Genomic DNA, 11242 nt, shown 5'->3' with positions numbered 1-11242 from the left:
TATCATTGAGATTGTGCTGGAGCTTTGTGTCTCCACAGAAGTTGCAATCCAATAAATAGTCCTTCATAGTATGATTTCACATTTATTTATTTCACACTTGTATCCTCAGTCTAATATACAAACGTTCAATAGGAATACATATGCAGGTGAGCGCTGGACACCTAGGGGTCTATTTACTAAGCAGAGTTCGGAGACAAAGTGAGAAGGTGCCAGCCAATCGGCTCCCAACTGTCATTTTTTCAAACACAGTCTGTGAGATGGCAGCTAGGAGCTGATTGGCTGGTACCTTATCTCATTTCACTTTGTCTCCTAACACTGCTTAGTAAATAGACCCCGTTTAACCTCTCTTGTACATAGTCTCTAATGAGTTTGGACAGCTCGTCTTCCATAAGCCAGATCGGCCAACACCAAATCGCTCAAGTGCCAGAACCCCTGATCTTCCTTATTGACTGTTTAACGTTTTAACAAAAGCATTTCATTTTCAGTTCTGTGGACCATGGTGTATACGTCATAGAGAACAAATTAGAACCTCCTGTTGGAAATGATTTTACCACTGATGCAGAAAAACAATATGTACACAACCGATCAGTGGTTTGTTTTAGTTCATTTAATAGAAAACTGTATCCTACTACATCAGGGTCCATAGGGCTCCACAGGAGATCTTGGGGTATAGGCATGGCAGAGTCATCTGGGCACCACGCAGTAAAAATTTTTCTCCCAGGATGCACATATATATATTTGTGGGGTTTGTCACAGTGTCCACTTCCTTCATTTCTATGTCTGTAAGTGAGGATAATGTGCACGATTCCACCCCAGTCCTGCTGTCATGTATATCATACAGTACAGGTGGTGTCAGGGAATGTATTATACCTCACATATTTGTGGTTTGTCACATAGTGTGCGCAACTCTGCTCCTGCCCTGCTGTCATGAAGCTCATGTGCTGCAGAGTTAAGTGTGGGAGACATGGTGCAAGAGGGATTACGTGTGAGGTGTTAGGTCCCTGTATTGTCTCAGCCACCTTGCAGAGACCTCCTTGGGCGTCCTTAGCTCCTGCATTGACGTTCATGGTGAGACGTTTGGCAGTACCACCTGTTTCCCCCGATGGGGTTCCCGCAGTAGTCGGTTTTGCCCTCACATGGTCTGCCTCAGCAAGTACACCATACAGGTTCCCTCTGTGCCTCCTCCATGGGTAAATACTCCTCTACTAGAGTGCAGACAGTGGCGGATACCCCTACTGCCCTCCAGGTTCTGCTACTGGGGGTTAAACCCCTTAGACCCGGCTATAAGGCCTATGCCGTCATCTCAGTCTACACTAAATGATGGCGATGCCATGACATCTGGTGACAGGGAGATTCTAGATGTCTCTGACTCGAGTCCTCTCCACGAGAGGCGGAGAAGAAGTCTAAGATACCGTTCTGCCTTGGTTATAGAGGAGGACGCCAGCTACCCGGTCCAAATATGCTCTGTTCAAGGAAATAAAGGTTACTTCTGAGGAATTTCCTTTTATCTGATCAGCTAGTAGAGCACATGTAAGTGGCTTGGAAACGCCTGAGACACGTTCTCAGCCTCAAAGACGCTTGGCTTATGCCCATCCCTTTCCTGAGGAACATTGTACCAAATGGGAATCATCCTCCTGAGGTGGATTCTTACGTGACGCGCTTAATTAAAAGTGCTCCTCTACCTATGCCGTCCATATCTTCCTTACAAGATGCTGCGGATAAGAAGGTGGAGGTTGGCTTAAAATCAATGTATTCTCTTTCAGGGGCAGTCTCCAGACCGGCCAGGACTATCTCCTGAGTGGCCAAGGCTATGGAGTTCTGGGCAAACTCCCTAGAGGAGTCCTTTCCTTCAGATGCTACCAGAGATCAAGTGAATCTGATGGGTTACCTCTGTGAGTTGGCCGCATATATTGATGAGGCTGTTTTGGATGTCAGCGTCTTAACTTCCGGGATCCGGCTGCTGCTGTGTCGGCTCGCATTTCCTTATGGCCGCGCTCTGGGCGGACGAATCTGACTCTAAGAAAGGATTAGAGTATTTGATTTGTAATAGTGAAATCTTGTTTGGTACTGACCTGAACAAGACTGTGGATAAGTTGGCAGCGGCTAAATCTGCATGTCTGCCTTCAGTATCTACTTTTTCAGGATCCTGGACCTCGTCCTTTCGGCCCCAGGGTAAGCCTTGGGGTCAGCCCGTTTTCCTTGGCTGTCAGTTCCTAAAAAGGGCTGCCAAACACAAGATGCTGGCCTGGAGTGCAAGATGTCCGGCAGGTCAGGTCCAATGATAAGTCCTTGGCCTGATGGGACGTGCCTTCTCTTGGGGATCTCAGGGTGGGAGGCCGACTTCTTCAGTTTGCCCAGTGCTGGTGTCAGGCCACCACAGACACTTGGGTTTAAGACGTGATCTCTCACTGGTACGTCCTCTTATTCTGCAGAGGGCTTTCCCTACAGTTTTTCTACAAAGGCCCTCTGTCAGGCAAGGCCTTACAAATCCAGAAAGCCGTACAATCCTTGCTTCAGGCAGGAGTTGTCCCTGTCTTGTTACATCATAAAAGGAACGGGTTATTACTCCAATCTTTCTGGTTCAAGAACCCGGCCTATCCTCAATCTCTGGTCTCTGAACAATTCCTCAGGATACCTCTGTTCAGGATGGATACTCTACGCTCATTTCTACTGGCTATGGAACTTGGAGATTTTATGTTGTCTACTTCATCTCACCAGCAGTTTCTCCGGTTTGCTATACAGTACAAACATTTTCAGTTTCAGGCTCTGCCGTTTGGCCTCTCTACTGCACCTTGGGTGTTTACCAAGGTTTTGGCAGTCATGGCAGCCATCTGAAGCAGCGGGGTGTCAGTCTGTTACCTTTTCCTGGATGGCATCTTCCTGTTGGCAAGGTCTCCAGAGGTACTTTCCCACCATCTACAGCTTACAATATCTGTGCTTTAGACTCAGGGGTCGTTGATATATTGGATGAAGTCCTCCTTGACTCAATCAAAGAGGATGCTCCATCTGGGAGCTCTGTTGGATTCACAACAGCAGAGGATCTTTCTCACCATGGAAAAGATCTCCAGTAGCCAAGTGTCAATCCACTCAGCGATGCAAGTACTGGGATCCATGGTATCGACATTCTGCATGGTGGACTGTGCTCAGTTTCATTCCAGGCCATTGTAAAAATTGCTCCTCTCCAGGTGCAACTGATTACCCCATCGGCTGTAAGCACATGCGATGGTGCTCTCTTCGGAGGTGCGTCTATCTTTTGCCCGGTGGCTGTAGACAGGTCACTTCACCAAAGGATGCCCCCTTTTGGATTCCAGACTGGGTCCTCCTGACGACGAATGCCAGTCTCCGGGGGTGGGGCGCAGTGACATGTCCACCCTCGTCTCGGGGTTGATGGACAGCAGAGGGGTCTGCCCTGGCAATCAACGTATTGGAACTTCGGGTGGTCTTAAGGGCCCTACAGCAAGCCGGATTGATACTTCATGGTAATACCGTGCAAGTTCCGTCAGACAGCGCCACGACTGTGGCTTCAAGGAAGAACTCTAAGTCAGGTGGCAATAACAGGTGTCACACGTTCTGACATGGGTGGAAGGTTATCTCCCAGCCATATCTGCAGTGTTCATTCCAGGAGTTCTCTATTGGTAAGCGGACTTTCCTCAGCCGTCACGAAGTGCTTCCCGGGGAATGGTCTCTTCTCCAAGAGGTGTTTCAGCTCCTGGTGGACGGTGGGGCCGTCCAGACGTGGACCTTACTGCCTCCTGACACAATCACTAGCTGCCAGTGTACGGGTCCAGACCAAGAGGTGCCGAGGCGATCTTGGTAGACTCTGTTGGTACGGGGAATCTTCCAGTTTGTGTACCTGTTCCCTCCAGTCTCTCTCCTTCCTCGTGTATTTTTGAAATTCGAATAAGAAGGGGGCAATATCCTGCTGGTGGCCCAAGCGTCATTGGTACTCAGATCTGCTGAGTCTCTACCTTGACACTCCGTTGCTATTGCCTCGACGTCCGGACCTGTGGTCTCGGGTCCTTGCCTTAACCCGGAGCTGGGTCGTCTGTCTTTGATGGCGTGGCTTTTGGGACATCCTTTCTAAGGTTCAAAGGTTTTTTTTTTCTTGCTCTGTGGTTAACACCATGCTCAGAGCAGATAAACCAGCCTCTGCTGGGTTTTGCCACATGGTGTTGCATACCTACTTTCAAAGGTGTCGTCTCAGAGGTTATGACCCCCAGGTGTTTCAGATATCCATATCCAGAGCTTTGGCTTTCCTGCTGGTGGGTTTGGCTCTTTGATTCCACCTTGCCTCACTGAGGGTGCAGGTCTCTGCTCTGTCAGTGTGGTTTTAGCACAGGATTGCGTCTCTGATATCCGCTCTTTCCTACAAGGTGTCCTTCGTAGTCAGACTCCCTTTTGTCCTCCTGTGCCGCTTTGGGTTTAGGCTGTGGTCTTTAGTGCTCTGCGGAACCCGCCATTTGAGCCCCTGGACTCAGTGGTTCTCAAATGACTTACAGCTAAGACTGTGGTTTTTTTCTTCTGGCACCCTCCGCCAGGAGGGTGTCAGGCTTGGGGGCTCTCTTGTCGCTCCCCATTTCTGATTTTTCTTTGGGACAGTTTGGTGTTTCAGACTTTCCATGGGTTCCTTCCTAAGGTGGTTTCTGGTTTCCCCATTCATGAGGAAATTATTGTGCCAACCTTTAATTCCCTAGACCTCTTGACAAATGAGGCCTCCTTGGTTGTGGTACGGGCAATTCGAATTTATGTGGACCGTACCAGTTTCCTTAGGAAGTCAGACACCTTGTTTGTCCTCTATGGATTCACAAGAAGGGATGGCCAGCCAATACACAGACTTTGGCTAGTTGGCTTCGTCTGATGATTTCTGAGGCTTACACTCTGGTTCCACCTTCTGTCTGCTCTTTCTAGGTCTATGGGTCCTTCGTGGGCAGCTAGCCGTGGCACCTCCGCTGTTCAGCTTTGTACGGTGGCCACTTGGTCTTCTGTCCATACCTTTTTGTGAGGTATTATGCATTTGATACCTTCGCCTCTCAGGATGCTTCCTTTGGGCAGCGGATTCTCTTTTCTGCACAAGAGCGTCCCCACCCTTAAAGGGACTGCTTTGGGACATCCCCAAGGTCTCCTGTGGAGCCCTATGGACCCTGATGTAGTAAAGAAGAGATGTGGTAAGAACACCTTTTGTTATCTCTTTCTACGAAGTCCATAGGGTCCACAGCACTCCCACCCTGACGCCTTTGTGCTTCAGTTGGGCTGAGCTCTGGTCGTCGGTTTTCCGTCTTCATATATGTGAGAATGTGATACCTGAGTGCTCCAGACTTTCTCCCTTTTTTGTAATCCTCCTCTGGCCTTTGGCTTGTTACAAACTGATGTGCCTCTGGCCTGGGGGCGGGGTATAGGGGAGGAACCAGTGCATCCTGGGAGAATTTTTTTTTAACTGCGTGGTGCCTGGATGACTCTGTCATGCCTATACCCCAAGGTCTTCTGTGGACCCTATGGACTTCGTAGAAAGAGAGATAGTCAGGTGCATATATATTGGGACATTGACAGAATTTTCATATTTTGGTCTCTATTCACCACCACAATGGCTTTGAAATGAGACAAACAAGATGTGCTTTAACTGCAGACTTTCAGATTTAATTTGAGGATAATTACATCCAAATCAGGTGAACGGTGTAGGAATTACAACGGTTTCTATATGTGCCTCCCACTTTTTAAGGGGCCAAAAGTAATGGGACTATCAACTCAAAAGCTATTTCATGGACAGGTGTGGGCTATTCCCTCGTTATTTCATTATCAATTAAGCAGGTAAAAGGTCTGGAGTCGATTCTAGGTGTGACATTTGCATTTGGAATCAGTTGCTGTCGACTCTCAATATGAGATCCAAAGAGCTGTCAGTATCAGTGAAGCAAGCCATCATTAGACTGAAAAATCAAAACAATCAGAGAGAAAGCAAAAACATTAGGTGTGGCCAAATCAACTGTTTGGAACATTCTTAAAAAGAAAGAACGCACTGGAGAGCTCAGCAACACCAAAAGACCCGGAAGACCATGGAAAACAACTGTGGTGGATGACAGAAGAATTATTTCCCTGGTGAAGAAAAACCCCTTCACAACAGTTGGCCAAATCAAGAACACTCTCCAGGAGGTAGGTGTATATGTGACAAAGATCAACTTGTACCAGAGTGATGGGAAGAGAAGAGTATGGAGAAGGAAAGGAACTGCTAAATCTTGACGCATGTCACTTTATCTACGCCGGGAGCCTGACACCCGGCTTACTGATCGAAGGTAAGCTGGGCGTGGACAGCTGCTGGGGTAGGGGTTAGGCTAGGGGAAGGGGGGGGGGGTGGGTGTTAGGGTAAAGCACCCTCCCCCGGAGGTGACTCAGGTTTACGCAACGGGGAAGGGGAGGGTTAGAAATAGGCACTTGGTGGGGAGGTTAGGGTTAGGCACCCCTAAGGGGTAGGTTAGGGGGTAGAATAAGGTTAGGAAATACTTACCTTGGACGATCAGGATTTTCACCCCTGCCGGGCAGCCACTGTCGAGATTTGAACTGCCGGCCATGCGAACCCCTGTGGAGATATGGCGGCAGGCTGATAAAATGATCCAAAACATACCCCCTCATCAGTGAAGCATGGTGGTGGTAGTGTCATGGCGTGGGCATGTATGGCTGCCAATGGAATGGTTTCCCTTGTATTTCTTGATGATGTGACTGCTGACAAAAGCAGCAGAATGAATTCTGAAGTGTTTCGGGCAATATTATATGCTCATATTCAGTCAAATGCTTCAGAACTCATTGGACGGCGCTTCACAGTGCAGATGGACAATGACCCGAAGCATACTGCAAAAGCAACCAAACAGTTTTTTAAGGCTAAAAAGTAGAATGTTATGCAATGGCCAAGTCAATCCCCTGACCTGAATCCTATTGAGCATGCATTGCACTTGATGAAGAGAAAACTGAGGGAAAATGCCCCTAGAACAAGCAGGAACTGAAGACATTTGCAGTAGAGGCCTGGCAGAGCACACCAGGGATGAAACCCAGCGTCTGGTGTTGTCTATGCGTTCCAGACTTCAGGCTGTAATTGCCTGCAAAGGATTTGCAACAAAGTATTAAGTGAAAGTTAGATTTAGGATTGTTTAGTTTGTCCCATTACTTTTGGCCCCTTAAAAAGTGGGAGGCACATATAGAAACCGTTGTAATTCCTACACCATACACCTGATTTGGATGTAATTACCCTCAAATTAAATCTGAAAGTCTGCAGTTAAATCACATCTTGTTTGTTTAATTTCAAAGCCATTGTGGTGGTGAATAGAGGCCAAAATATGAAAATTCTGTCAATGTCCCAATATTTATGCACCTGACTGTAACACATAGCCTCCCAGCATGAGCTGGTGCAATACAATATAACACATAGCCTCACCTGCATGGAGTGCGATATATATCTATCAAATGGTTTTCCTGATAACTTACTGAGCAGGTGCTGGCGCGAGCCCCGGAATCCGATTCGCTCGTCTGCAGCCCTGTGCTCTTGTGCAAAAGAAGAAAATGTTGGATATACTTATTGGTGAGCTGCATCCAGGCAGAGGGGGATAAAGCATAAGCTGCACCAAAGTGGCATGAGGATTTTGCATCCCCATATGGAGTTGTATAGCAGTAAGGAGTATTGTTGATGAGGCCGGTCATCCCTACTGCAACACCCTGTGGACAAATACAGCAGATAATATTTAGCTGGATAATATTTTAATAGACTATTTTTATTTATTAACAGTTTCTTATATGGCGCAGCATATTCCGTTGCGCTTTACAATTGTAAACACAAAACTGGGTAATAACAGACAGATATATCGGTAGGAAGGCCCTGCTCGCAAGCTTACAATTTATAGGGAAATGGGCATTGATAAACAAGGATAGGTGCTATATAATGCAATTTGGTCCAGCCAGAATGCAGAGTTTCTTGGTGGGCTGCATGATCCAGTCACACCGGAATGTCGGCCAAATGTCATGAGGATATGAGAAAGACAGTGTGAGGTTGTGTGTGGACTGTGAAAGATGTAATTGGATATGGAAGCTATGAAGGTTATGTGGGCGGTTCTGGAATCTGATAAGCTTGCCTGAAGAGGTGAGTTTTCAGGGAATGCTTGAAGGATTGGAAACTAGAGGAAAGTCTTATTGTGCGCGGTAAAAGGGGGGCATCCACTACACGATTTTAGCAGGCGATTGAACGATGACGTTATCGTTCAATCGTTTATAAATCGTGCAGTGTTTGGTCGTTAATGATCAACAATGCGCGTTCCCGCTGGTCGTTTGATCGTCTCGTCAGTCGACTGAGCATGCAGGTCAATTTCACTTGATCTATTAAAGATAGTTTGCAAATCGTTCAGACTGAAAGATAAAATTTCAAGGGAAAATCGTTTAGAGATTGGACAGGGAGTAGATCGTCTAGTGGATGTGCCCTTTAGGCATTCCACAGAGTGGGTGCAGCCCGAATAAAGTGGGTGCAAGTATGCGTGGGGATGAGACGCAGATCTTGTGCTGAGCGGAGAGGTCGGGTTGGGAGATATTTTGAGATGAGTGAACAGATGTATGTTGCTGTGGTTTGGTTAATAGCCTTATGTGTAAGTAAAAGTATTTTGTATTGAATACGGGAGAAAACCGGCAACCAATGGAGGGACTGACAGAGCGGGGCAGCAGATGAACATTTGTCAAGTAAGAGAAGCCTTGCAGCTGTATTCATAATGGATTGTAATGGCGATAGCCTGTTTTTGGGAAGACCAGTAAGGAGGCTATTGCAATAGTCAATGCGGGAAATAATGAGTGCATGGATTAGAGTTTTTGCAGTGTCTTGTGTGAGATATGGTCAAATTTTGGATATGTTTTTAGATGTATGTAACATGATTTTGAGACAGATTGAATGTGGGAACAAAGGACAGTTCTGAGTCAAGGACGACACCAAGACAGCGAGCTTGTGGGGTGGGGTGGATGGTCGAGGTATCAACAGTGATAGAGAGATCAGGTTGGTAACTGTTATTGGCCGGTGGAAATATAATTAATTCTGTTTTAGAAATATTAAGTTTCAGGTGGCGAGATGACATCCAAGATGAAATGGCAGAAAGACATTCAGTGACACGGACCAATACAGATGGTGATAAATCTGGGGAAGATGGGTAGATTTGAGTATCATCCACATACAGATGGTACTGAAATCCAAAGGAGCTGCCAAAAGAGGTGGTATAGATTGAGAATAGCAGAGGACCTAAGACAGAGCCTTGCGGTACTCCAACTGATAGAGGTAGCGAAGAGGAGGCAGAATCAGAAAAACGAACAGTAAATGAGCGATCAGATAGGTAGGAAGAGAAGCAAGAAAGTTAATTAAAATTTTTTCATATTTTCTTGGGTTACTATCAATGAGATCCGAATAGTAGGAACACTTTTCTACTTTTATCTGTATGTATGTATTAGTTGTTCCTGGGTGCACCCCCCTTTGAGGAGTAATAACACATCAATACTAGTATAATATTGGGGAAGGACGTTACAACATTATACAGGTCTGTGCGGACAACCCTTAAGCTCTTTGGCAATGTTTTATTGTTGCAGACATACTGTAAAGAATTTTAAATGTCGCCCTAGCAAAGCATCCAGACTTACATATGACCTGAGCAGGGGCAGATTCTGGCTGTCTGCAGTATAGGCTTTAAGGCAAATGTAATCACAAGATTCTGGTTATAGTTGTTTAATGTGAATACAGCTCTAAAAACAAGGACTGTATGACAGCACAGTGGTTAGCATTGATGCATTGCAGCTCTGGCCTCATGAGTTTTGAATACTGCCCAGGACTCTGTGTGACGTTTGTATGCTGATTCCGTGTGTGCGTAGTTTGTATGTGTGTGTATTAGGGAATTTAGAGTGTCTGCAGTATGCGTCACTGGGGAGGGAGTGTTGTTAATAACAAGTATCTGTACGTGGTGGAATACAATTATGCAAATTACCGCGAATCCGGACTTAGAGCCGTATTCAATTTGAGGCGTTAAGTGGTATAAGATCGCAGCTCGGACACTGGAATTGCTGCTGGCTCTGGGACACTATATAAGGCTTTTTGAACTCATTCAGTTTGTTACTTCTGAACCACAACTTCCATAAGGGCACATTTGCTCCCAGGGGTGAGCAACATATTTCCTTGGCTATGCTTTTGGCCTCAAGATTTTACTCTGGTAGAATTTGGCCAGGTGTCCCCCATCCTACCTGACCCCCACACACTGGAATGAATTGATGGTCACTAGCCCAGTTCTGTCTGCTAATGCCAGTGTATGAGCAGTGTGCAGGCTGATTGTGGCAAAAGCAGAGCTGACCATTGTGCGTGACACATTGGGGTGTAATAGAGGCTCTATTGGAGTTACAGTTGTCTTTCCTCAGCCATTCTGCACCGTGGAGGAGATGCAGTCGGGCTTCCTGACTGTCTAGTCCTGGCAAGGGTTAAATGACAGGCGTCTAAATCTCGACGCCTGTCACTTTATCTACGCCGGGATCCTGACACCCGGCTTACCGATCGAAGGTAAGCTGGGCGTGGACAGCTGCTGGTTTAGGGGTTAGGCTAGGGGAAGGGGGGGAGGGGTGGTTGTTAGGGTAAAGCACCCCTCCCCCGGAGGTGACTCAGGTTTACGCAACGGGGAAGGGGAGGGTTAGAAATAGGCACTTGGTGGGGAGGTTAGGGTTAGGCACCCCTAAGGGGTAGGTTAGGGGGTAGAATAAGGTTAGGAAATACTTACCTTGGACGATCAGGATTTTCACCCCTGCCGGGCAGCCACTGTCGAGATTTGAACCGCCGGCCATGCGAACCCCCGTGGAGATATGGCGGCAGGCTGATAAAACCTCCCAGTCAATGAGTTTGTAGATGTACCTTTATAACTGTGTTGCAATATGGATATTCCTGATTCTTTTATATACCGAAATAATGCAGCCGGAGGAGTGGAACCTTCCAGGGATGACAGACCTTATACGTCCGCCATCTGGTAGGCTTAATGTACAAATAGGGAACTGCTGGTGCTTTCACACAATCCTTCTAAAGTGTCCCTGGAGAGAGCTCACAGCTACAATTGGTGCGGATGAAGAAGTGTTTATACTGCACATCTGCATGTACCAATAGGGCACAGGTTCTCAAACTTGGTCCTCAGGACCCCAAACAGTGCATGTTTTCCAGGTCTCCTCACAGAATCACATGTGAAATAATTATCTCCACCTGTGGATCTTT

Source organism: Taudactylus pleione, unplaced genomic scaffold, assembly GCF_031769625.1.
Source record: "Taudactylus pleione unplaced genomic scaffold, aTauple2 ptg000407l, whole genome shotgun sequence".
NCBI classification, from domain to species: domain Eukaryota; kingdom Metazoa; phylum Chordata; class Amphibia; order Anura; family Myobatrachidae; genus Taudactylus; species Taudactylus pleione.
Note: the sequence above shows the minus strand (reverse complement) of the source record.